The 25231-nt window shown below is 44.0% G+C and overlaps 2 long non-coding RNA genes across 2 annotated transcripts in view; both read left to right on the top strand.

Annotated features, from left to right (window-relative positions):
- Positions 1 to 25231, top strand: part of LOC144141251 (uncharacterized) — a 171564-nt gene that overhangs the window by 4130 nt on the left and 142203 nt on the right. The window lies entirely within an intron of this gene.
- The window catches only part of LOC144141252 (uncharacterized), a 56146-nt gene continuing 49099 nt past the window's right edge, over positions 18185 to 25231 (top strand). Inside the window, exon 1 of the long non-coding RNA XR_013316498.1 lies at positions 18185 to 18290. This is a non-coding gene — a long non-coding RNA (uncharacterized LOC144141252). The remainder of the gene's footprint in view (positions 18291 to 25231) is intronic.

The raw sequence follows: 25231 nt of genomic DNA, 5'->3' as shown, positions 1-25231 counted from the left end.
TAGTGGTCCGCCCAGGGCCATGGCGGCCACCAAAGGTAAAAACAATGGCCAGGATACTCGGCGCAAAGCTAGGGTGCCTGCGGTTAGTGCATGGACGGGTGTCCGGCTCAACGGTGCGGCCCCGTTCCGCCGGAAGGTGGTGTAGACGTCCCTGCGGAACTGCACGATCGCCTTGACACGGGTGCTTGCCCTCGCGTGACCATGTCGCATTCGATCAGCAGCCTTCGCTCCAGCCGGTCTGGCTTGGTCCCAACGTTCTAACCTCCTCATGTTCCTCTTCCACGAACTTCTTCCTCAGACCGTTCTTACGCAGCATACCCACGTTCGGATGTGCGCCTTGTTGTTCCTGTTACTTCGTCTTCGCCTTCTTCATCTTCGAACTTAACCTGGTATCATCACACTGCCTCGGACACAAAAAATCACAAAACTAAATTTCAGACCAAAACGTTGTAGCATGGTGCCTGCTTGCGGACACTTGAATATGATGCCTCTTATTTTAAGAGGTGCACCCTAGGTGCCCAGTACCCCGACTTTAGGCTGTCTGCGGTCTCTGCAAGCCTGCTTGCGCATGCAGGTCATTCAGTAAGACAAAGAAATCAAAACAAAAAATAGACTCAAAGGCTTCCTTGGAAAACAGTCCCCGGCCATAATATTTCGTCACAAAGGACAATAAAAAAGAAAGAAAGACAAGCAATCAACCTGAAGCAGTTTATTAGATGTCATATTGACATATCCACTAGCTCAAGGCGTGTCGCTCAGGCGCGTTCACACGTAGTCTCGCCGCAGGCTCGCGAGCGCTATCGGGCGACGGGCTTCGCGTGAGCACGGATCGTATGCCGTTTTGTTTTAAAACGTCGGGAAAGAAAAATTTTTTATTTTTCAATACACTAGAGTTATTCGCTACGAATACCGGACTACACACCAATTTTATGGCTCAATTTTTAGCAATAGCTCTCGCTCAGTGTAATGTAGTACAGCAATATTCATATATAATCATATTTTCCCATTCGATGTCAGTTGTATTGGCAAACACTTCTTGCGACTGTACCTTATTGTTTTTTATTCAAGTTACGTGAAGGAGATACGTTTGCCCCTGGTCCCAGGACATACGAATATCAGCGACAACCAGTTACCGGCAAATTTAGTAATCCCGCTGTCACAGCGCCCGTGCGATTGAGTATACCGGATGTGTCTCTTTTGCATCGTCAAGATTAGGACGATATTGGCATCTAAACGCTGCTCATGCACAAGTACTGCTAAGATTTGAAGAATACCAACAAATAGAATACGGTCATGATGTTCAATGTTGTGGTTCGGGGCAATGCAAACTGACCTTCACCGAGCTGCACCGTGCGAGTCCGAGGCCTTATTTATATCTTTTAAGAACATGAATTTTTTCTGCGAAGCTGTGTGGGCAGTGCCATGTCAAGAAACAATCAAATTTATCAATTTCATTTTCATAATGTCGGGTCTTCTCGGCAGATAGACCCCCGCACGGGGCACCTTGAGTATTCATGGTGACAGTCAGCAGCGACACCGCGGACCCCGAGCTTTCATACATAAGCCGTGTCCAACCGTGGCGAGGTGTTGAAAGGTGAAGGGTAGAAGCCATAAATGGTGGCCGTCAGAGCCTGGGTCAATCTCCGGCCGATGGGCTCCCCGCCTGTCTACCAGGCAGGGAGCTCCGGGACCTCTTTGACTATCAGGGTAAAGTCAAAGGAGAAAGTACCCCCGTCTGCAGGATTTTTTAGTATGCCGTATGGTATTTTCAAACCCCCCCCCCAACCGTGATCGGTCCCTGAGAAGGGGCCGCACCGAAGTATCCTATCCTTCTTTGCCATCGTTAACCTTTCCTCATGCGGATCATTTTTCTCGATTTCTTTTCATAGAAACCCTCAATCAAACCCACCCTCTTGCATCTCAGTCAGTCTTCTTGATTGCAAAATATGTTGAAGCCATAATAGGAAAATCATATCAGGCCAAAAAACAAAGGACTGGTGAACTCCTCATCGAGGTAAATGACAAGCAGCAGTCCACAAAGCTTCTAGCTCAGACTAGACTGGCTGATCTAGACATCAGGATTACACCCCATCGGAGTCTCAACAGCTCGAAGGGCGTGATATCAGATCCAGATCTCCTAAACAAAACGGATGCGGATCTCCTTGCCGGCTTGAAGGATCAGGAAGTCACTGCCGTGAGACGTATCACCATCCGCAGAGACGACAAGGAGATTCCCACCAAGCAGATCATCTTGACCTTGGACACGCAGTTCTCCCACAACCTATATATGCAGGTTTTATCCGGTGCTCAATACGTCCGTACATCCCGATCCCGCGGCGCTGTTTTGAATGCCAGCGGTTGGGCACGGTACGAACTCTTGCCGTGGCCGAACGACGTGTGCAAAATGCGCGGCGCAGGATCATCCGAGCGAGAACTGCCCATCCGAAACCCTTACTTGTGTAAACTGCGGGAGGGCGCATGCGGCATACTCCCGCAAGTGCGAAAAACTCCAACTAAAAAAAAGATCATAAACATTAAGGTCACTGAGAACATCACCTTTCCAGAGGCGAGAAAGAGGTTCGCCTCTTTCCCTCTGGGGAGGTACGCCGACGCTGCTCGCCGGGGGGCGTAGCGGCGTCTGGTGTCCACAGGGACCCAGTTCAGCGAGTCTGACCTGGTCCCTCCTGCTCCCCCCGCTGGGTTGCCTCACGCAGCCCAACCCGGCACCACGCCGCTTACTGAGGCAGAAGTGGTTGTGGTGCAAACAACTTTTGTCGGGACCGGTTCCTCTCCCGCCTCTGTCTCCCCGTCCTCCAGTGCGTTGGAGGGTACCGAGGTGATGGACACCAAGGGCCTCGCACCGGCTCCCAACGCCACCGCACCGCCCGTGCCACCTCTGGCGCCCCCGACAGTGGCGGCTCAAACAAAGGGCTCCCGAAGGGGGGCCAAGTCCGGGGGGCCTGGTCCGTCGGGCACCCCTCGGACATCCGACGACGAGATGGATGTCGGGCCGTTCGTGCCTGCAGCGCAGCGCAAGGAGCGGCCACCGACTTCCAAGCCTAAAGAAAGGCCCAAAAAACCCAGTCCAAGAGTAACAGCCTCGAAAGACGACACATGAACACACACACTCCTGCCATCCTTAAATATAAATAATGGGAACAGAAAACATTATCCAATTGAACTGCAGAGGCCTCCTTAAAATTCTTGGCGATATGTATGAGCTTCTGCATGCCAGTCAGCCAAGTGTCATGTGTCTCCAGGAAATCCAGCTCAATTCTAAACAAACAAATTTCTTAAATAGGACCATGGTATTCAGAAAGAACAGGGTTGGCTGCACCCACTCTTCAGGAGGTGTGGCCATTATCGCCTGGAAATCATTAGCATGTCACACTCTCTCTTTAAACACTGTCCTCGAGGCTGTAGCGATCTGTACAATAATATATAATAGGTTGATAACGGTATGCTCCATTTACATCTCTCCTGATTTTGCACTTCTGAGCTATGATTTTGAGGCACTGGTTAACCAGCTGGCCGAACCATACATACTAACAGGCGACCTTATTGCGCACATTTCTCTTTGGGGCTCCTCCAGAGCGGATTCCCGAAATCGCCTGATAGAGAAGTTTCTTACATCCTCCGAAGCATGCCTTTTCAACAAAAACAGCCTACATACAAAAACTTAGGACACAATACATACTCGCATTTTTACTTGGCTATTCGTTCCGCAGATTTCTTTCCATGTCTTCAGTGGGGTGTGGGCACAGACCCATAAGGTAGTGACCACTTCCCCACTTCATTAACGTATATAGGTATAGGCCCGAGCAGTCCATCTTCCCATAAAAGGTTTAATGAATCAAAAGCAAACTGGAGCACATTCACACAAACATCTCAACTACACCACACATCCATAAAACACCTACACGTGGAGGAAGCCGCCCAACTCGTCATGACGCACATCCTCGACGCCGTCGAAAAGTCCATTCCCCAGGCCTCCAGTGGGTGCCGCGCCCCAAGGAGGCCCTGGTAGAACGAGGACTGCAGGCGGGCGCGAGAGGCCCAGAACAAGGCGTGGGGTGTCCTTCGCCGGTACCCCACGTCAGATAACCTCATTTGTTTTAAACGGGTAAAGGCTTTTGGGAAGAGAGTGCGTCGTGAGGCGAAAAGGGAGAGTTGGTGCACCTTCCTCACTTCCATCAACTCATACACTGACACACACAATGTCTGGACACGAATACGAAAACTAAAAGGACAACCAACACACAGCCTGCCCCTGGTTAGTACAACAGAGGACACACTGGAAGACTAGGCTTCGAACACGTGTCCAGTTCAGCACACTACACAAACACTTTCATGAAACACAAAACATCTGTAAGAAAGAAGTCCCTGCGTGATAACAACAAGTCGCACACTTCTTACAATTCTCCTTTCTCAATTCATGAGCTGGAGGTTGCTCTGAGCACATGTAAGCCTTCAGCTCCACTTGCAGACAAAATCACATACACCATGATACAACACCTACACGCAGACACTCGTGAAACACTCCTACATCTATTCAACAACATATGGCTTTCGGGGCACATTCTTCGCTCTCGGAGGGAGGCCATAGTAGTGGCTTTCCTGAAGGAAGAAAAGGACCCTTCTTCTCCCGCTAGCTATCGGCCCATCGCCCTCACAAGCTGCCTGTGCAAGCTCCTCGAGAAGATGATAAACAGGAGAGTCGTGTACTTTCTTGAGTAATGGTCTTCTCGAGAGCTGCCCGGCAGGCTTCAGGGCGGGGCGGTACACAAACGACCAACTCGTCGCGCTCGAGTCCTATATAAAGGATGCTTTCCTCCACAAACAATATTGTATGACGGTATTCTTTGATCTGGAAAAAGCGTACGATACCGCGTGGCGGTATGGCATCCTAAGCGACCTCAAGTCCTTCGGCATGTCAGGTAACATGATGGACACACTTGCCAGCTACATGTCTCAAAGAACCTTTCGTGTGCGAGTTGGAACTGCACTCTCTAGGGTTCATGTGCAGGAAAATGGAGTGCCGCAAGGTGGAGTTTTAAGTTGCACCCTTTTTATTGGTAAAATGAATTTTCTTAGGAAGGCGGTGCCACCGTCGATTTCCTGTTCAATCTATGTAGACGACGTTCAACTCTCCTTTAAATCCTGTAACTTGTCTGTTTGTGAGCGCCAGGTACAGCTTGGTGTTAACAAGCTAGCTGGCTGGGCCGATAGCAAATGTTTTAAATTTAATCCCGGGAACTGCACTTGTGTCTTGTTTTCCAAGAGGCGTGGCATGCGGCCGGATCCAGACATTCAACTCAATGGTGTCTCAATTCCTGTCAAAAAAGAACACAAGTTTTTAGGTATATTCTTCGACGAAATGCTGACATTTATCCCACACATAAAACAACTAAAGCATAAATGCTTAAAGACAATGACTATACTGAAGGTTCTCTCGCACATTTCTTTTGGCACTGACAAACAACTTCTTTTACGTGTTTTTACCAGCTTGATAGGTTCACGATTAGACTATGGTAGCGTTGTTTATGGGTCAGCAAGTAAAACATCCATCACAATGCTGGACCCGGTGCTCCATCTCGGGCTCTGCCTGGCATGTGGCGCCTTCCGCCCAAGCCCGGTCGAAAGCCTCCATGTGGGGTGCAACAAATGGAACCTACAACGTCAGCGAGCAAACACAGATCTCCTTTATGCCTTTAAAATTTCATCCATGCCATACCATCCTTTTAAATCAGTTTTTCATGATACATCTATGACTGAACTCCTTTTAGATCGACCATCGTTCTCTACGCCCTTCTCGTACAGAGTTAACGAGGAAGTGTCAGAGCTTGCTGTCTCCTTTTTAGATACAATCCAAAGTTCTCTAACAGATTTTATAGCACCATGGCATCTCCGCCCTGTGTCATGCGACACATCTTTCACACATATAGATAAACACCGAGCTCCCACATGTGCAATTCTGCAGCACTTCTTGTATTTGCAGCAGAAGTATTACTGTTCTGAATTTTATACGGACGCCTCTAGAACTGCCACCTCTGTGTCCTGCGCGGCGCATGGGCCCGCCCTAATTTCACTAGAACTCTGAATAGTCATACTAGTATCTTTACGGCAGAGGCCTACGGTGTACCTCTTGTTGTCGATCATATACTTCAAAGCCACATTTTACAATCCATTATCTATACATTTTCCCTTAGTGTTGTGCGGGCATTGTCGTCGACGAAGTCTTCTAAAAATCACGTTGTAAATCTGATCGTCAAGGGTATTATGTCTGAGTATGTCCGCAAATTTCAACTGGTCCTTTGCTGGGTCCCTGGCCACTGTGGTATAGCCGGAAACGAAGCCGCGGATCGTATGGCTGCTGCTGCTACACCCTCGAATGCAGTAGACATAACCACATTACCCTACACCGACGTGAAGCCACAAATCAAACAACAACTTCGCAAAACATGGCAAACACATTAAAGTTGACGAACATACAAGTTACATGTAATAAAACCACACTTGGGACCATACACCTCCGATACACACAACAGGTACATAGAAGTCGCCTTGGCTATTTTACGGATAGGCCACACGCACGCAACGCACTCGCACCTCCTCACTGGATCTCCAAGACCTCTGCGCAGCAGCTGCTGAGAGGCCCTAACCGTGATACACACCCTCATACAATGTAAGGCACTCGACATTGCACGACGCAAACACTTCTAACAACTACACACATTACCTATTTCACCACACCCGTCATACTTCTTAGGAGGTGATGCTATCTTTTCTGTTGAGCGCACCTTTAGGTTCCTATCAGAAGTTCACTTTTTACAACTCATCTCATACCACCCATAGTTTTACCCCTGGTCCTATACACCAGCCACCTTATTTATCTTTTACCCACTCTTGTTCTTCACCCTGGCCCGTTACACCAGCCGTGCTCATAGTTTTTAACTGATTTTATTTCGTGTTCTCTCTTCATCAAATAACTTTGCGTTTGGCGCTCTTTGCCCATGTCGGCGTTGCGCCAATAAAATCAAACCATGATCATCATCATCGGCAGATAGACAACTGATTTTGAAGGAGCCAGTTGACCATTTGTGTTTGAGTCTATCGTTTCCACTCATATTATCTATTGACGCAACAAACTTAGGGTATGTAAAAACGAATATGTAAGAACACATGTAAGAACACATGTACCGGTTTCGAATTTTACGCGCATTTTATTTTAGTTCCGATTCTCTTAAACATTTTTTGACGACCATAGCCTCCCTTAAGCATAGAACAAGCACGTTATGTACGCGGAATAGTGATATCTGGTCCATACCTAAATTTCGTAATAACTATAAATTGCAGTCACTGCAGCACAACTTGCCACACACTCTTAATGAATATAAACATATAACAAATTACAACCTTAAAGAATTGAGGAATTATTTTTGTAACCTATAACCATTTTTTCTAGAGTATTTGGCTAACGATACTCTAATATATTGCACATTGCGTTCTGCGTGATGTTAAAGCGTTAATTTTGTTTGTCGCCAGTCTTTAGAGTTTGTGTAATTTCTGTTTGAGGAAATTGATGTGAAATTCCTTTTGTACTTGTATATCGTGGTATCCTTGTTTATGTAGAACTATGTATTCCTGTATATTTAGTTGCTAGTTGTCTATTTAGAAATTTTTGGTTTCATTTCTTGTGTGTTCAGTGCTCGTTGCCAATGTGCCCATTGTCAAACTCAGGGGCAAGGACCTTTGTCAAGCTGCTGTATGGCGGCTTTTTGTTCTTGCCCTAGCATTCTTGTTGTTCTCTGTTGAGAATGCTGAATAAATTGAAATTGAATATATATATATAACTGTATTCAAGCCTAACTTCTGCCTTCAGTTCGCTTGAATTGCTGATGGATGGTAATAATGGGTAATTTGGATTTAACTACAGTGAACTCTCGTTTTACGGCTTCTTGGGTCCTAAAAATTTCACGGTGATTTAGCCCTGCCGAATGACGTCTTGTAGGTACTAGCCAAAAACTTTGAGGGTGTCATCATTATCATCACCTAAAAGAAAAAACAAGATCACGCAACCATAGTTGGCCAGTGCTTTCCAACACGACCGCGCAGTGGTTCGTGTTATCTTGTATTGAGCACACGTTCGCTCCTAATATACATCCTTCGCTTGTCATACGTGTAAACGTGATAGCATTAACCCACAACCAGTCTTCCTCAATTAAACAGTCCAGGTTGTCTTATACCCCTGGAATTTTTTATCGTTCATAGTGTTGGCTGACAGCGCAAAGCCGATGCCTTTGGATGGGGTATTAACTCATGAGGTTCCGGACATAATTGTTCTACACTTCCTTGATATTAAAAGGACGCTCTCTGAGCAGCATCTATGTTAGGTATATCACCCGAGAGCAGACAAGATCCTGATAGCTTCTCATTCGGCTAAACCCAAGCTCCCAAAAAGAGGCATAGTTCACCTGTGTTTTATGAATTTCCTTCATACAAGGTGCCACCATTCCATGCAAAGTAGCTACAAAGAGAAAACGGAGTTCTTGCTCGCTGCTGCGTATTCGGCGGCAACTCTAGTAGTGGTAGCGGAGAGTAACCTCAAGTATTTATAACAGGGAAAGGGCCGATTTGAGGAGGGTGAAAAGAAAAAAAAAGTAACAGTGATTCCTTATTTGCACAATACAACTCACCATTTAAAAAAGATTGCCAATCGGATGAACATAATGGTTGTTGCCTCTGCACCTAACCAATTTAATATAATCTGCAAGTTGACTAACCCCTTCCGTAAAGCATCGGTTGGGTGTATAAAAGGACATAGTAAGGCATGTGGCGAATGCGCTGTCGATGTGGTGTACGATGTTCATCTACCATGCGGGAAGCAATATATAGGCCAAACCGGCCGATTTCTTAACGACCGGTTAGGTGAGCACAGAGGGTATGCCAGCAACTACAAGGATGGTCATTTGTCGTTCACTGCACGGCTGCAGCTGCATGCCACGGCTTGAGCAATGTGTGGTACGTTCGAAACATAAGGAACAAACGTAAGAAAAATAATAGAGGCAGATTCGATTACGAAAGCGGGGTTGTCCTCTGTGAGCGTGCCGCCACTAAGTTTGTCTGATAAGTAGGAACCGTTTAATCGCATGGCTGCTACACGTCAGCATTGGCGGTGGGAGTGGGAAGTGAGTGCGCGTAGGCTGTGGATACTTATATGTGCGTGTATATGAAATAAATCTAGTTGAAAGTTAGCGCGGTGTTGTGTGTCCTCTTTCTTGTCCTTGTTCTTTGCTCTATGAATTTGTTAAAATCGCGACACCAATTTGCTCAAGAATCCGTACTCGTGGCCTATCGCACAGCCTGATTCCTAAGTGTGTTTGAGACCAGCGTTGGCAACACGTTCAAGCTACCTATATTCTACTTGTTCGAGCTTTTTGCGACCTTGGCCAAATAGGCTGCCCTTTCATATTTCATTACAAGTGCATATTAGACTAGTATTCTTCACGCGACAAAGCTCTATGACTGTATTTTGGTAGTATATAGTGGTTTTCTCAAGAATCACTGTGTTCAACAAACTGCAGGCTACTCAAGAATTCACTTTTTATGCCTTATTCAGCTTTCTCGTGAATAAATGTCCTCGAATTTTCGAATTTAAACATTCTTGAACTGTTTTGAATTTTTTCTTTTGTGCTAAGATGTTAGAATATAGCCGTACGTCTCACAAATACTGCAGTCAAGGGTGTACATAAGCTTTTTCTAAAGGTCTTATGCGAAAGTGCTGCTCCCTGTCGGAGCCAAAGCGACCCCAGCCTTCGCGCCATATTAAGGGATATCTCCATTAGCTGACACGCGTGCTACATGACCGTTTATTGTGTCTTCCTGACTCTCTGCCCGCCTTGTGCTATTTCACCACACGTATTGACTGATGAGTGGTCTGTGGACTGTTCTGCGGTGCCCCTGTACCCGTACGGCTGTACCGAGATATATTATGCGTCCACAACACAATTGCACACGCACAAAGCCCAGAATTTTAGGTTTATGACCGAAAAGAAGAAATCTTCGATGAAGTGCTGCAAACCAACTCAGCCTCATTGCTCAATCAGGGCGTAAAGAATGTAGCGTATACTAGTGCTTGTACATCTTTAGGAATGCAGTGGAGTGCCCCCTGCAGAATGAGGTGACGCAATTATGGTGAAGGGGAATGACTACTGAATAACTAGTTTCTGTAACCAGTTTTCCCTCACTAATAATCTGTGCTAGCTTCTTATTGCCACTACGATACGTTAGGTTCATCTATATAGGCTTCTGAAGAGGAATCCTTGGTAAACAGAAACCGGGTATGGCAGTTAACACCCAAGAGAATCACATGGTCAAATAAAGAGCCCCCCTTCCGTCCTCTACTGCTTTGAGTTTGCGTTACCTCCTCAACTCCGCACTGAAACGGTTGCCCAAAAATTATTTATTGCGCTTATGGTGAAAATAAAGCAGGAAGACTTACCTGAATATAAACGAACCCAAACTGCACCTGTTTTTATGTTTTCATTTTCGCGGAAAGGCGTCATTGCAAAGTGTTTTTATAATTTTCCTTGGGAGTGTTTTCTGCAGCTTGTTTAATTGCGCGAGACAAGCGACAATATTGACAAGAACAATTTGAGATGAAGAGATGGTTATGGTTCGGTTGTGGTTCATTATGAGGAGCACTCAAGCTCAATAAAATGCAAAATGGTGTGAACAGAGAGTGTTTAGGTTGCGAAGAACACCTGCTGCGAGAACTTTTCTTCGTCGTGGGCACGTAAAAAGCATTCGTAGGCACATAAAAAATATCAGGCGCCTAACTGTAGCAACGTTTGTCTTCAACTGCCAAGCCTGTGTGTCAACACAACGGTTGCAGCCTACCCGTTCAATCGTCAGTTCACTATCTTGCTTATGAAACGGTGAAATATTTTAAACACCTAACGAGCAATAACGTAACGCTAACCTATCTGTATTAGACACACGTACGCTACCATTCTATTTATTGCTCGCTTCAAATTGTTTTAGAGCCTCGATCTCTTTCATGCAGAATACTAAAGTAGTAACTACAATCAGCGCTGCGTTAGCTAGGAGTAACTTGCAGATTTCAAAGCAGCAGCCGGTTCGTTTGTAACACGTTTTAATTCATACGGATATAATTTATTTTCATAGTAACTTTAACCATGGTCAAACAGATACGATTCCCAGCGCATGCGACATGCATTCACGAAAAGGTAGCACCGTCCACGGCCGTTGCGGAAAATATTACCTTGACTTCACAAAGTTCCTTTCTTTCTCCCTTTCCTTTCTTTGCTGGAACAGTGTGTGTATCATTGAATACAACAGAACACGTTTCTTCTTTGGCGCTCTTTGCCCATAGTCGGCCTTGCGCCAGTACACGTGAGCATCATGGACGACAGCACACGCCAGATCGCCCAGCACTTTCTTCCTTTACCGGCTCAGCTTTCCGGTTCAACCCTTGAACATGGCTCCCGAGGGCCGGGGATTTCGCATGATGCCTATTTCCTGGTATTTTATTGTACTATTCATTGCCGCGTTGTCAATCAAATAAAACGCCTGTGGTTGTCCCTGTCTTTTCAGTAAACACCATTATTTCACACTTTTAATCTTGGATTATTTATTACTTGTAATTCATTGCTTAAGTATTTCAGTGAAACCCAGCTTTTCCCTCAGTTTAGAAAATATACGTTGGTGCGTATGCAATTCGTACGTACATTGTTAGGCAGCATAGTTGTAACCTTGACTAGTGAATGGGTACCTTTAGGACTCTGAGGCATGCTTTCCAGCATTAAACCTCGGCCCTCATCAAAATAATACGTGATGTTGCCTTTATCACCGGCATTTTGTTCCTATTTTTATGCCTTTGAGTGTTTGCAGCAAAGAGCCGAACGCCTGATGTTAAATTTGTACCCAAGTTTTTGATGTAAATTAAAATGAGTAAGGGGTCTAAAACGCTGCGTTGAGGTACACCAGAAGTCACGTGTAAAAGAGTGGAAAAAATTGTGTGCTGCAGTGAACTGCTGACGGAATATAATAAGGTTGCGAAGCCATGACAATGCTAGATTCACGAGCACAAAAACACCGCAAGGCAGTGTTTTACGACCCTTACTATTTGTACACTATGTCAACGACTTGGGCACAAATTTAACATCATAAGTTCGGCCCTTAGCTGATGATTGCTTTATATGTTGTAAAATAATAATTTTTTCTGAAGATCATCTGGCCTTTCAAAATGATCTTATTATGATTTATATCTTGTGTCACACCTGGCTGAAGACACTAAATTTAAATAAATGTAATGTAATTGCTTTTAGCCTTAAACCTATAACCTCTAATTTTCCGTATACCATAAAAAATAACTAGCTAAAGAGGACTCCGTCATAAAAATATCTTGGCATCATTTTCACTTCCAATTTTTTTTTGATCGCACCAAATCTCTACCCTATGCGCAAAAGTTTCTCGATAACTTGGTTATCTACGACGAAACTTGCGGATTTCCCCGTCTGGTGTTCGTAAACTTGCTTTTCTAACATTCTTTCGACCACAGCTATAATTTGCTTCTTCTATATTGTCTCCCCATCAAAACTGTCCAATTGAAATGATTGAGCCGACTCAGAATCGGGCTGGTCGTTTCATATCATTTATTACGACCGGTACGCTCGCATTACCCAGATTCAACATAAATGCTCACTTCAACCATTACACACACGTCGCTCCTTAGCACTTTTATGCCTACTTCATAAATGCATTTACTCCTCGAGACCGTCCGAGCTTGATATTCGGCACCCATTTACCACGTCACGTAGACTGTAAACGAGTTCAGCATCTCCCGCATTTATGGTACCACGCATGCCTTTATTTCATCCTCCCTCCCACGTACTATACGCCTGTGGAATGATCTCGCCAACGTTATTTCATCTGTTTCATGCCACGAAACCTTTCGACGCCATGTATCGGATCATTACGCACCGTATTTGTTTCAGCGAACTTCAATTTGTGTGCACTTTTTATTTCTTATGTGTCTGGCTTTTGGCGATAATCTTCATTTCCGAAGTGCTCATGTTGGCAGTGTCTTATGCATTCATCTACATTTGATAGTATACATACCTGTTGCAGTAGCGATGATACCATTTTTTTAACTTCAGTTCGTCTTCGTGACATGTGTTTTTCCTTCAAATATTTTATTTTCGGTGTTTTGACTACAAATTGTGTGCTCCCCCTTACGCTATGCCGTTCCATGGGCCTGTGAGGTATCCTGAATAAATACTCTTTCCCGATTTGTTCGCCTTCCAAATTTAAGCAATCATGTGCCAGTTCTATGCCGTGGCCAAAGGCTGCCATAGTCGAGCCTTGTCTAAACCCGTTCTGGCACTTTCATTATGTCAACCTCGTTTTTCGTAGTGTTACCCCGTGCCTGTGCCAGTGCTTAGATTGCATCCTATGCCAACAGCCAGCTTCTTACGGTTTTAAAACTTCCTTCTGTCTTAGGAGTTTTCATTCACAATGAGATGGTTAACCCAAAAAAGCAGCACGTACTCCTTGGGCAATTAATTTTGGCGGTTCCGCAAATTCAATTCCAACCGTCATACTCATGAACTTTGTGTTTCAGACCTTTTGGTTTCGTTTGAAATATTTACTGCTCCTAAACCTACTGTTGCCTCTGTTTTCTATTGCAAGGTTTTCTTTTAAGGTGTCTGCACTCTCTTTTGTATCTCTGGAGAAAAACAGAAGATTGTTCAGAAGGGTTATTTTAAACACACTCTTGGTGTCTGTTATGCATGGCTGTGTTTTGTACTTTTCACAAGCTTTCTTTCTTTTTTTCAGGTCCACTCTTTACCTCCCCTAACCATCCTATGATCACTGGGTTTATTCTTGCCTAGCACGTTAACATCCACAACAATACACGAGCTGTATATTAAACGGAGTTCTATTTGGTTTTTGCTGTAGAATTGTGGTGTTCCTTGAACACTTATTCTCTGTTTGTGGAAGACTACAATTCATATGAATCACTCACTTGGTAACGCAACAGCGCAAACACACAGAGTCAGAAGATACGAAAAACGCACGAGGGTGTGTGTTTTTGTTTCTTTTGTCCGTGCGTGTTTTCAGTTTTGCACTAAATCAACTCGCAACAACTCGCCGAATTCGCTACTTTAATGAAGCGTAATCACTTGGCTCATAAATCCTTGAAATTGCATCTTATTGGCTATTGCCACTTCCTCTCCGCAAAAATTTATAACGTTTCTCTGAATCACTTGGAATTTAATCTGAAAATTCAGTTTCCGTTCACCATCATAAATTATTTATTTCCCTTAGCAATACCTTATAAAGTTACTCTGATGTCCTTGACTTCATCCCAATATATTTAGTTCGGTGCTTACGCTCGTATCTTGAACACACCGTGTTGCTTTTGCTTGATCTTACCACTGCCACTTTTTCGTTCAGGCAAACCATAGCAGTGGTTACTTGATTTACAATTAAAGATTTGGAATTGCCTTTACTACCTTTCGAGAATAATCATACACCCTTGCTCAGCTTTTTGCATGCCAGGGTAACTGAAATATTCTGAAGGGTATGTGGTAAAAAGAAATGTATTAGCGCGGTTTGTGAATAGTAGCATTTTTCTCAGACTATAATGTTTTCGTGAGGAAAGTGTAGGCTTTTTGGTGAGTTCGTATAATACGCTTTGCATTCTCTCCACAGCCTGCTTTCATTCTTCAAAGTGTACCACGGATTTTTTCACACTAGCAATAGACAACAACCGTGCTCTAAGTGTCTAAACAACGTTATCACATTTATTCATCCGCAGAAAGGAAGCCTTTTGTTTGCAATAGTAATAACTAGAAGTGAGATGCTGAAAACTGGAAGGTTCGGTCAGTTCATAAAAATGCTTCGAAATGCCAATGCTTCGAACTACGCGCACGGGTCATGCTGAACCTCCAACAAAAAGACAAATTACCAGGGTGGGGGGTCCAAAAACAGAACAGCGATTTGGAACTAATTTTCATATACAGAAAAACAGTAATTGCGCTTGTGCTGCAAGATGAACAAAGCATTGGAAAAAGAAAAAAACGAAGTAGACCTATTCATGCCCTAGCCATTACTGCAAAGGATTCAAACAACGACGAGGTACGACAGCTTTTGGAAACAGCGAACGAAAACAAAAACCCAGCAATATTTTTATTTCTACAAATACACGGCCTTCAATTACCTTACGTGTAAAATTATCACGGCGCTTCCTTTAGAGTATCCATGCAATAAACAATACTGCAAGGATGTGGGCGACCTGTTAACTATGTGCGAAAAGTAGTAGTTTTGCACAGGCCATTCCTGTGCCCGTACAATTTTTCAAACATACCACCTGTGATACAACAGAAAATGATGGTACATCAGAGTATGAATGCGGTGGAAGAATTCTGCCAAATGAAACAGCGTGGAAACACGATTGCCTTTAACTTCTCAATACAAACATGCCTGCTTACTGCAGCGATTACAAAGTTAAATATTCAATTTTAGTAAATTAAGCCACTGAAATCAATAAGTAGCACCTCATTCTGTTTTCCCCTGCGCGCATAACCTCACTGTAGAGGTGTTCCTCACGTAAAATAAACACATAATATAAAAAAACTGTCGACCTAACTTAGATCTCCCTATATATTTTTAAAGCGCTCTGTGATTTTGGCTCTACTGTAAGAGGTTATGCAACAGTAGCACCAAAGGTGTTTGGTTTTGGTGGAAACACATTTCTTAGGGTTTTTTTGCATCTCACTGGAAAAGATTAGCTTGAATTTATACCTGAACTCTCCGAATTGAGTTATTCGTTCTGTACAGGCAATGTGCACTGACCTCGAGTATTTCTATCTGGTTGTGACTGAACGTTGTTACGTCGCCAAAGCGGATGAGCTCTTCGATTCTGTGGCACTGAAAGTAGGAGGAGGGGGTGGTTGCCTAAGCCACCACCTGAGCATGAGCGCGTAAACGTTTGAGTGGAGATACAGCCCGCAAAAAACAACTTGATAAACGAGGGTAGGCTACCATCAACCTTCATCGTGAAAACGTGGGGCATTACCTGCAAATAGAAAAGGCAGAGGAAGAAAAGAATTCTAACTAATGCTTCTACCGTAGTGGCCAGTAGAGGAGTGCGTACAAAGGTCACAATGGCTCAAGAAAAGACATGAAGGTAGAAATTTGTTTCCGGTTAACACAAAGAACCATCACTATGAAGCTTTTTCAAAAGAATATAAAATTACGTTTCCTGTAAAGGAACTAATGCCCAAAACATTGTGGTTCGTTTTTCAGGGCCGTACAGCTTGGTTTCCGTTTGACAGCTTTAATATCTTAAAGCATAAACAAGTCAGCATAGCAACTCCTTAAAAATAACGTAAGTGCCAAAATTATTGTTCGTACTGCAAGCTGCCGAAAAATTTATTACTACGAAAATATTTGGCAACACCAAAAAAAGTTCTTCATACCACTAAAATTTACCGTTCTATCATGACATATAAAATATTCCAACAGTTTTTTTGTCAGATTTCGTAACCAGAGAATTGTAAGGCTGCTTAGGTGATGGCACTTGAATTACCTGAAGAAAGGCGCTGTCGTCGAAAAAATATTTGCCCGATATCATTACCTAGTGTTTGCTGGAAGCGTAGGTGACATGTCCTACATTTTGAGCTAGTTGATTTTCTTCAGTCCTGTTTTTTTTCGTGCCGATGCACTGCGGCTTTTGAAAATTATATGTATGAGAAAGAGAGCTAATAATGCGAGCTGATGCTTTTCACCCCAGTCCTATTGTTGTGAATTTTTTGTGTAGTTAGATTGTTTTAACCTTTTAAAAAGTTACGCCAAGCTCTCTTCATTTTACAGGAAGTAGCCTCAACATTTAACCAAATTTTATTGTTAGAAATAAATTATTATCGCCAATAGCTCACAATTCGCTTCTGTGGATTGCTATACCGCGTAACGTCTAGTAAACGCGGTTGTACCTTAGGTAGAGGTACTTTCTTTACTCTTTTAATTAGCATTGATGTTTTGACGTGCCAACAACCATCAGCTTAAAACAATTTGCTTTGATTTTGCCGTTTCCCTAGAGAATTAAAATGTAATTAGACTGTGTTACTCTAAGTACCCCTGTATGCGATTTCCAGCTGGAACTTCAAAGTAAACTTGACACTTCACATAAACGAAGGCAAACTAATGCTCCAGTCACGTCCAATATATTGACCACTCTTAAACTATTATTAACACTCTTGAAAAAAGAAACATTGCATAAATAACTCAGCGGTACAGTCACATTCTATCTTTTTTAAAATAACCGCGTTATATATAGTATCGCCAAAGCTCATTGCGTGTTCGGGTACACAATACAATGTATATATGACGCAACCACCCTGCCACCATGTCATGTAAAAGTCGCCACTATGGTGTAGAGGTTCGTGAATATTACCCTGCTTTTATTTTTACTTGTGGAGACTCTTTTATGGTTTTTGTTCAGTTTAAAGTTACTGACACTTGTATTACCTGTTATCAAAATGGTTACCTCTTCTGTTTTTATTATATGGCAAGTTGGTAGCGCCGCCCATTTTGCTGCATATTCCAGCCTGTAAATTAACTTCCTCAAACATTGCGCTTTTCTAAAAATATCGGCTGGTTCACTCCCCTTTTTAATGCCAATTGGCAGACGGGGGTAATTAAAATAAAACCATTATTACCCTAATTGTGCAAGAGCTATTTGTGCGGAAACTGTCAGTTTCTCGAGGTGAATTCAATTACATAGATCTAAGAGTGCGCTTCGAAGCCATCAGTTCAAAGTGGGCTCGGCGACCCATGGGTGTTGTAGTATACTCTGTATAGAACGGCGCTTCTTTATGCACAGAAAGGATTGGTTAGACTTACAAGAAACCAGAAAGTGCGCATCTATTCACGTGGACAATTGACCAGCTTTGGCTATCCATCAAAATTTTATGTTACAATAAAGCATATATTGCTTCGCGGTGTGTTTTCTATGAGTGCGTTAAGTAGGATGGCCACATTTGGATCACAGAAAATTATTTTGTTATTCAGAAATCTTTGCAGTGATGTTTATACATTGAAAAGACCTATGCATAGTCTAAGCAAATAGCAAGAACCTGGGATGCTTTTTCTTTGAACAGATCAATATCCGTTCGTGCCGTTTCAATCTGAGCAGGTTTTGTACCGAGATGTGAGCTCTGTTTGTGCAGTGTTTTTGGTAATCCCCACGTCCCCTTACTTAAGTAAGTACATTTTTGTTCACCGTTTCTAGCTTCAAAACACCGAAATTCCCACGGCGCAGCCCAACATTTTCGGAACGGCCCTACCAAACGAACAGTTTAGTACTTGAGTAGCGATCGAGGAATTTAAATCCCTAAGCTCACTTCTGATGAATAATAATTTATGTTCAAATTCGATATTTAACAAAAATGGCGTGTAACCAGAAATACATGTGCCACATCAGAGCATGCTATATAGAAAATATATTGATTTTTCTTTCTCGAAAACTATTACATTACCATTTTACAATATGCAAGAATAAATAAAACAGAACAAATAAAATCGTTTGCATTAGGGTCATTCCAACACTTTTAAAAAGTAATAAATGCCTTGATTGTGATATCGTCACTTCACTAAAATTAGTTCTAACTCTCAACTATTTCGACTTCAACTCATCTTACTACTTGCAAATTTTTTAAGCCAGCATGGGCACCTCTTTCGCTCCCAGCAACGCCAACCTTTTTATTGAACAACTTGCAACTTCCCTCTTAAAGTCTTTCCCGCGCAAACCCAAGGTTTATCTTCGATACATAGATGGCATCTTCATAATTTGGTGGCGCGGCCGCACAGCCGTAGAAAATTTCGTTTCCCATCATATTTTTTCGCACCCGACCATTAATTTCGCACCTGTCCATTAGGGACAGGTGAACTTCCTAGACACAACTTTTGTTCTTGACAATGGTAAACTGAAAACCACGTTTTAGAGAAAACCAACGAATAGGCAACAGTACCTAGACTACACTAGTCATCACCCGTGACACTGCAAACCAGGTATGTTTGTAGGAAAAGCAACCATACTAAGAACAGTATGTAGTAATAACGGAGTCTCCATAAATTACCTTAAAGGGAAGGTGAAGCGGTTTTAGAATTAAAAGAAAAGTTGACTAGCAGCAAGTACACATTGAATAGTTCATGTGTACGAAATATTTTCGCAGTACATGCAATAGAAGCGGCGCAATGAGCAAACAAAAGTGGCCCGATGCCCCGCCCCCATCTCGCCGCGCGATGCCGAAAGACCGAAGAGCGCGGGTGAAAATCGGTTGAAAAACGTCATACCTGGACTTCCGGCCAGATCGGCCGCCTCGGCCATGCTCTTTTCGCCGTGTTTCCTTGTGAATGATACTTGTTGTTGTTGTGGTTGATAGCACTCATTTTTACAATTTTCGTGTTCAAAAAGTATGCACGAACGCCAGACGAGGCATACGTTATCATGCCGTATTCCTAAGCAGAATAATGCCACGCCGGGATGCTTGATAACATACGGAAGCAACAGCCGAGGTGGCTGTGCTTGATGACAGAGAATATACTACACTACGTTAAATACTTTGTAAACCGCTCCAATGCGGTTTTTTTTATGCGACGGACGTGAATGTTCACATTAGATTCTAGATTTAGGAAGGATGGGGAATACTGCTGTACTTTGGCCAGGGATGTTTCGTTCCATTCCAGAAACCAAGTCACATTTGTTCAGGAAATACTTGTTTCGTTAAACGCGTCGGTTTTCTTTCCCTATGGGCTCAGGACAGTGTTAAAAAAGCAATTTTTTGGCGAAACTAAAACAAGGGGCCAATCCTGATAGAAGTTATCTCCTGGCTAAGAGGTAAACAGTATTCCTACAAAGTTAAAGAACCAAGACAACCAGATTACTTATTTTGCAAGTATACATGTCACGATCACGGTGTAGTTTGTCTGGAAATTAAAAAAACACCACTCCGAACCACCACCGTGCCACAATTTGTGTTGACTGCGGGGGCCTAATTTTTTCCCCAAGATTCCGTGTGGCTGCATATTATAACCTGGCAAGCACTTGTTGTCACTGAACCTCAAGTGTGCTCCAGTGATAGTCGGTGATATATATATTGATGATACTCAAAAAATTAAGAGCGAAGAGTAAATATACGGCCTCTGTCCTACTAGCGCGGTAAATGCTTAAATCTAGAAATGCTGAAACAGGCCAACGATTCATTATCACAAACTTTTGGTGATTGTTACCTAAAGTAACGTAACTACAACGTAACTGCCTTGTCCGAATGATCTGTTAATTATAACGAGATGGCCGTAATATTGTAGCAGAATGCGCAACGCACAAGCGAAAATCAAGCCCTACTACAGCCAATAATGCTGAGCAGGCACTAGTATGCTGCAGTGTTTTCAGAATAAATGCATGTCAAGCAGTAAGACGCCACTCATCGAAGTGCAGCTCGCGGAGGCGCCGTAGCGCCGCTGCCGAAATGGCGCGCGCGTGTGGGTCTGTGTACGGGGATGAGTAACGGGGCTGGGGTGGGCGACAACGAACAAAGGAAATGCGGAAGCAGAGTCTGCTTGTTGGTTTATGCGTGTACCGGCAAGATGTGTCTCGCATATACGTTTACAGCGCATGAACGCTATTTTTTCGCGCAGTGCACGTACGCGCTTTTCGCTGGTAGATTGTTTATAAAACGCCCATTAATCTTCGGCATAAATGGTTTTGTGTATAATAAGAAACAGTTTAGGCAGTACCTAATATTAACATAAGGTACAAAATCCCCCTATGCTGGTTGCCTAATTCAAAAATATTTTGATGGAACCCACTAGTCGACGTCACAGTCACTGCTTTGGGGTTCTCTGTCGTGTAAAGCAAATTCAAGCTCCAAGATAATTGAACCAACAGCACGGGAAATTATAAAACAAATTTCCAGTCATGTGCGAAAATCAAACTGCAAGCTAAATTGCCCCAAAGGCAACCGTGCGATCGTTCACAATGCTTCCGACAACCCGCGCGGCTGAAGGGTGTCCTCCTTTGACGTCATGACGGGCGCAACCAATCAGGGGCGTCAAAAGACGAAAAGCGCGCGTCATTCAAACGGGTCCGCGCTTTTTGCAAGATAAATGCCACTTGGACTCATGTACGATAAATTTCAATGTGATATTCGGAATCAGCGCGCAAGAAACTATATAACTGTTAATCTAACTCAATTTTTTTGGAAAGCGCTTCAGCTTCCCTTTAATGAACCAAAGTCTAACCGTCCAAGCAGGAATCACATGGTGAGCTCGCTGGATACGGCTTCAGAAAGAGCATCCAAGCTAGAAAGGGACAAAGTGCGCAAGCAACAGCATCGAAACGAAAGTTCCCGGCCACAAGCCTTAATAACCAAATTTTCCAACGCGCTCCCTAACATAAACTACAACATTCTGAAATACTACTTCATTCTAGCCAGTAATGACCGACCTAGAAAGACATTTCCGGACCGAGAGTTCCCTACAGGAGAAATAGGAACCTAAAAAAATTTTAGTGCATGCCAAAATTCGAGCATCCCAGGAACCAGTCACCAGCCCTTGCCTCGTTCCTAGATACAAGACCTGCAAATATCTGCACACGGATTGCGTTGTCAATGGCACTGCCAGCCAATACGTTCACACGAATATTTACAGCTTCACGTGCAATTCTTCTGACATTGTGTATATGCTAGAATGCTGATTATGTCAAAAGCATTACATTGGATAAACGAGTCAACCTAAGAACTTACATTTGAATGGACAACGGACCGCACTCATAACAGTGCCTCCATAGCAGTCACGCAACATTTCAACCAGCTGAGTCACGATTTCGATAATCCCAAGCTCTATATTCTGCCGTCGAACTTTAGCTCTCAGAGGGACAGAAAAAAACTGAGAATCATACCTAATTCATAAATTCAATTTTCTTGACCCGGCTGGAATCAATCTGATTCCTTTCGTTTTTTTTCTTTTTGTTCTTTCCTCCCGTCTTGCTTCTAGGCTATTTGTACATCGCACGCACAATCGCCTCCCTCGAGGTTTGTCGTACTATCTACTTTACACAAACACGCAAAAAAGAAAGTCATTGAATCTTTCGCAAAGCTTCCCGCGGACCGTACGTGTGGATACCCATTTTATTCTCCTACGAACACTGTCCCCCCACCCGGAATTCTTCGTACTATACGGGCTGTTGCTGTTTAGGAGTTTTCTCTTTTACACGCAGTTCAGTATCCTTGCAGCTGTAAGGGAAAGATGGCCCCTTGACTTCAGCATCCCGGAAGCCTCTTTTGAGGTCATCCTGCACCACGGCGGCCCAGCTTAAACCATTCCTCCCAGTCCTCCCGACCCTCTCGCAGTCTTTCATCTGTGTGGCTTGCGGGGTCTTGTGCAATACCCACACCTCCGTTTCTCTCTCACTATTTCGCTCCTTTCAACGAACCAGTGACCCACTCTGCTTTCCTCTCACCGGCGTCGTTCTAAACAACCTCCTCCCCCTCTCTCGAAGTTATCTGTAGCAGTAAAACAGTGCGGCATATATGAACCCTGATGCCTCGAAAAAGACAAGTCGCCTTGACGAAAAGTTGGCAGAGGTCTGAGGCCTCTACCTTCTCCAAAGTATAATTTCTACCCCCAGCGTTTAATATATATATAGTAAAACCCCGCTGTTACGTTCCTCACTGTTGCGTTTCCCCGTCTCTTACGTTGCGTGCCATCGGTCCCGGCATAGCTCCCATAGGCGATAATGTATTGCGAACCCCGCTCTAACGTCGCAACTGTGGACCCGTTCCGGCTTGGACTCGGCTTCGACACCGCTATTTTGGCGTTTGATGAGTCTTGGCCTCGCTTTGTAACTGAACTGGCTACAAGAAGCCGCAAGCGAGTTGGAGAGGTCGTCAGTAGATGGCCATCCGTCGAAAGTGCTATAACGATCATCACTGAGCTAAGTTTCTCTATAGAGCCTAGAATATACTAGGCACTATAGTTTCTCTTCGGAACGCGGGAAGTCCGTGATGTTAGCGCCGCCGCACTATTGTAATGGTGCCGTTCGGAGTTTTTAGATTAGGTCAGTTTTTAGAGTTTTTAGAGCGCGGCCTTCCAGTACAGCGACACGGACCGGTGCTACCACCGACCAGGCGGTGGCGCTGCGGTAGCGTTGAGATCAATCTAGACGCGTCGTCTGCTGTTCCTTCTTGCTACTCTAGGTGCTATCCACACCACCCATACCGTTACCTGCGCCAGTCCTTCTACACCACCCTTCTACACACTGAGCTTCCTACACCACCCATACAGACGGACGCAACAGCGATACACCCATACAGACGGACGCAACGTTTCAGCAAAGAGAACTTGCTTTCCTCAGGGCCTGAGGAAAGCAAGTTCTCTTTGCTGAAACGTAGGCCACAATCGTGCTTTTACCTTGTTCGAAGTTTTTCTTCTCTTGTGTTCTCTACCACCTTCAAAGTTCTACCACTCCATATATATACATATATATATATATATATATATATATATATATATATATATATATATATATATATATATATATATATATATATATATATATATATATATATATATATATATATAGGTCAAACCTTGGCTGCATACACTGGGAAAACACTGAACAAGGGTTTTATTGTTCCCAACAGATGCGAAAGGAGAACGTTTCGTCTTCAGGGGTTATTTTAGAATAGACAGAAAAAAGCTTATACACAGTTTGCCTCCGAGGGCTTCCCTTTCTCCTCACCCTCGTCAATGAGAGCTCTCGGGGAGAGGAAAAGAGGGGGAGAGTAAGAATAAGATGTCCTAACTATACTACAGAAGGTGGAAAAAGAAAGAAAAGAGGAAGGGAAAGAGGAAAGTTGTAAATGGGAAGGAGGCACAGTTGCGGCATTGATAGACAGAAAACAGACGCATAAAGTTCAACCAATGTGTGTCTACAGAGAAAACGGCGTGCTGCGTCTGCATGCGGAAAGAGAGAGAGATACATAAATTTTGGAGAGTCGAAGTTCGAAAGCCTGAACGAAAAGTCTGTGGATGGCAGAGAAGGATGCCAACCTCTGCCTACTAGTGATGAATGGTAAAAAATAACGAAACACAGGCTTATGTTATTGGCGGTTTGAGACCGTCGTTAGACAGAGACAAGAACCACATGGCCGCAGGTGCCCGAAAGAAGCTGATCGCGAAACGAAACATTCGTGGACAGCCTTGAAAAAAGGATCAGTGAGTCCCCAATGCGCGGAGGCTCGTACAGGTCCGTCTGAGTGAAATGGTCCGGAAAGTTTGCGTAAAAAACGATTTACGCCTTGGAAAGAACCACAGGCGGAGAAGGATGTATCACCTCACCGCCGCCGGAGGGGCACTCACCACGCCAACTGTCCCGCACCGCCACCCGCCCTCCCTCCTTCTCCCCCCACTGACCCCCTTTGTCTCACAGATGCCGGCACAACGCGGTTCCTCTCAGGGGCGAAGGATGTGCTCTACAACCTCCATCCGAGCGGAGGGTTATACAATATAACGTCGATGACATGCTCAAGCGGACTATCATTCGTCCTTCATCGAGTCTGTGGTCTTCGCTTGTTGTGTTTGTGCAAAAAAAGACGGTTCCGTACGCTTTTGCGTCGACTATCGGGCACTGAACAAAATAACACGTAAAGACGTATACCCGATGCCCCGCATTGATGACGCAGTGGACACTTTCCAAGGTGCCGAGTACTTTACGAGCCTCGATCTTCCCTCTAGATACTGGCAGGTTCCCATGCACGAAGCCGATAAAGAGAAAACAGCTTTCGCCACGCCCGATGGTCTTTAAGAATTCAACGTGATGCCATTCGGGCTGTGCAACGCTCCGGCCACATTTGAGCGAATGATTGACACCGTCCTTCGTGGCCTTAAATGGAGAACCTGCCTATGTTATCTAAACGACTGTGTTGTTTTTTTCTCTACTTTTGCTGACCACCTACACCACCTAGATGAAGTCCTTACATGCCTTGCCAACGCCGGGCTTCAACTAAACAAAAAAATGCCGATTGGCGAGCAACTCCATCAAGGTGCTCGGACACGTAGAGAGCAAAGACGGAATTCGCCCGTAACGCGACAAAAATAACGCCATACAACACTTTCGCCTGACGACCCGTCTCAAAGACCT

Source organism: Haemaphysalis longicornis, unplaced genomic scaffold (assembly GCF_048455015.1).
Source record: "Haemaphysalis longicornis isolate Haplotype H1 unplaced genomic scaffold, Haemaphysalis longicornis Haplotype H1 scaffold_6, whole genome shotgun sequence".
Lineage (NCBI taxonomy): Eukaryota > Metazoa > Arthropoda > Arachnida > Ixodida > Ixodidae > Haemaphysalis > Haemaphysalis longicornis.
This window is presented reverse-complemented; position numbering and strand designations above follow the sequence as displayed.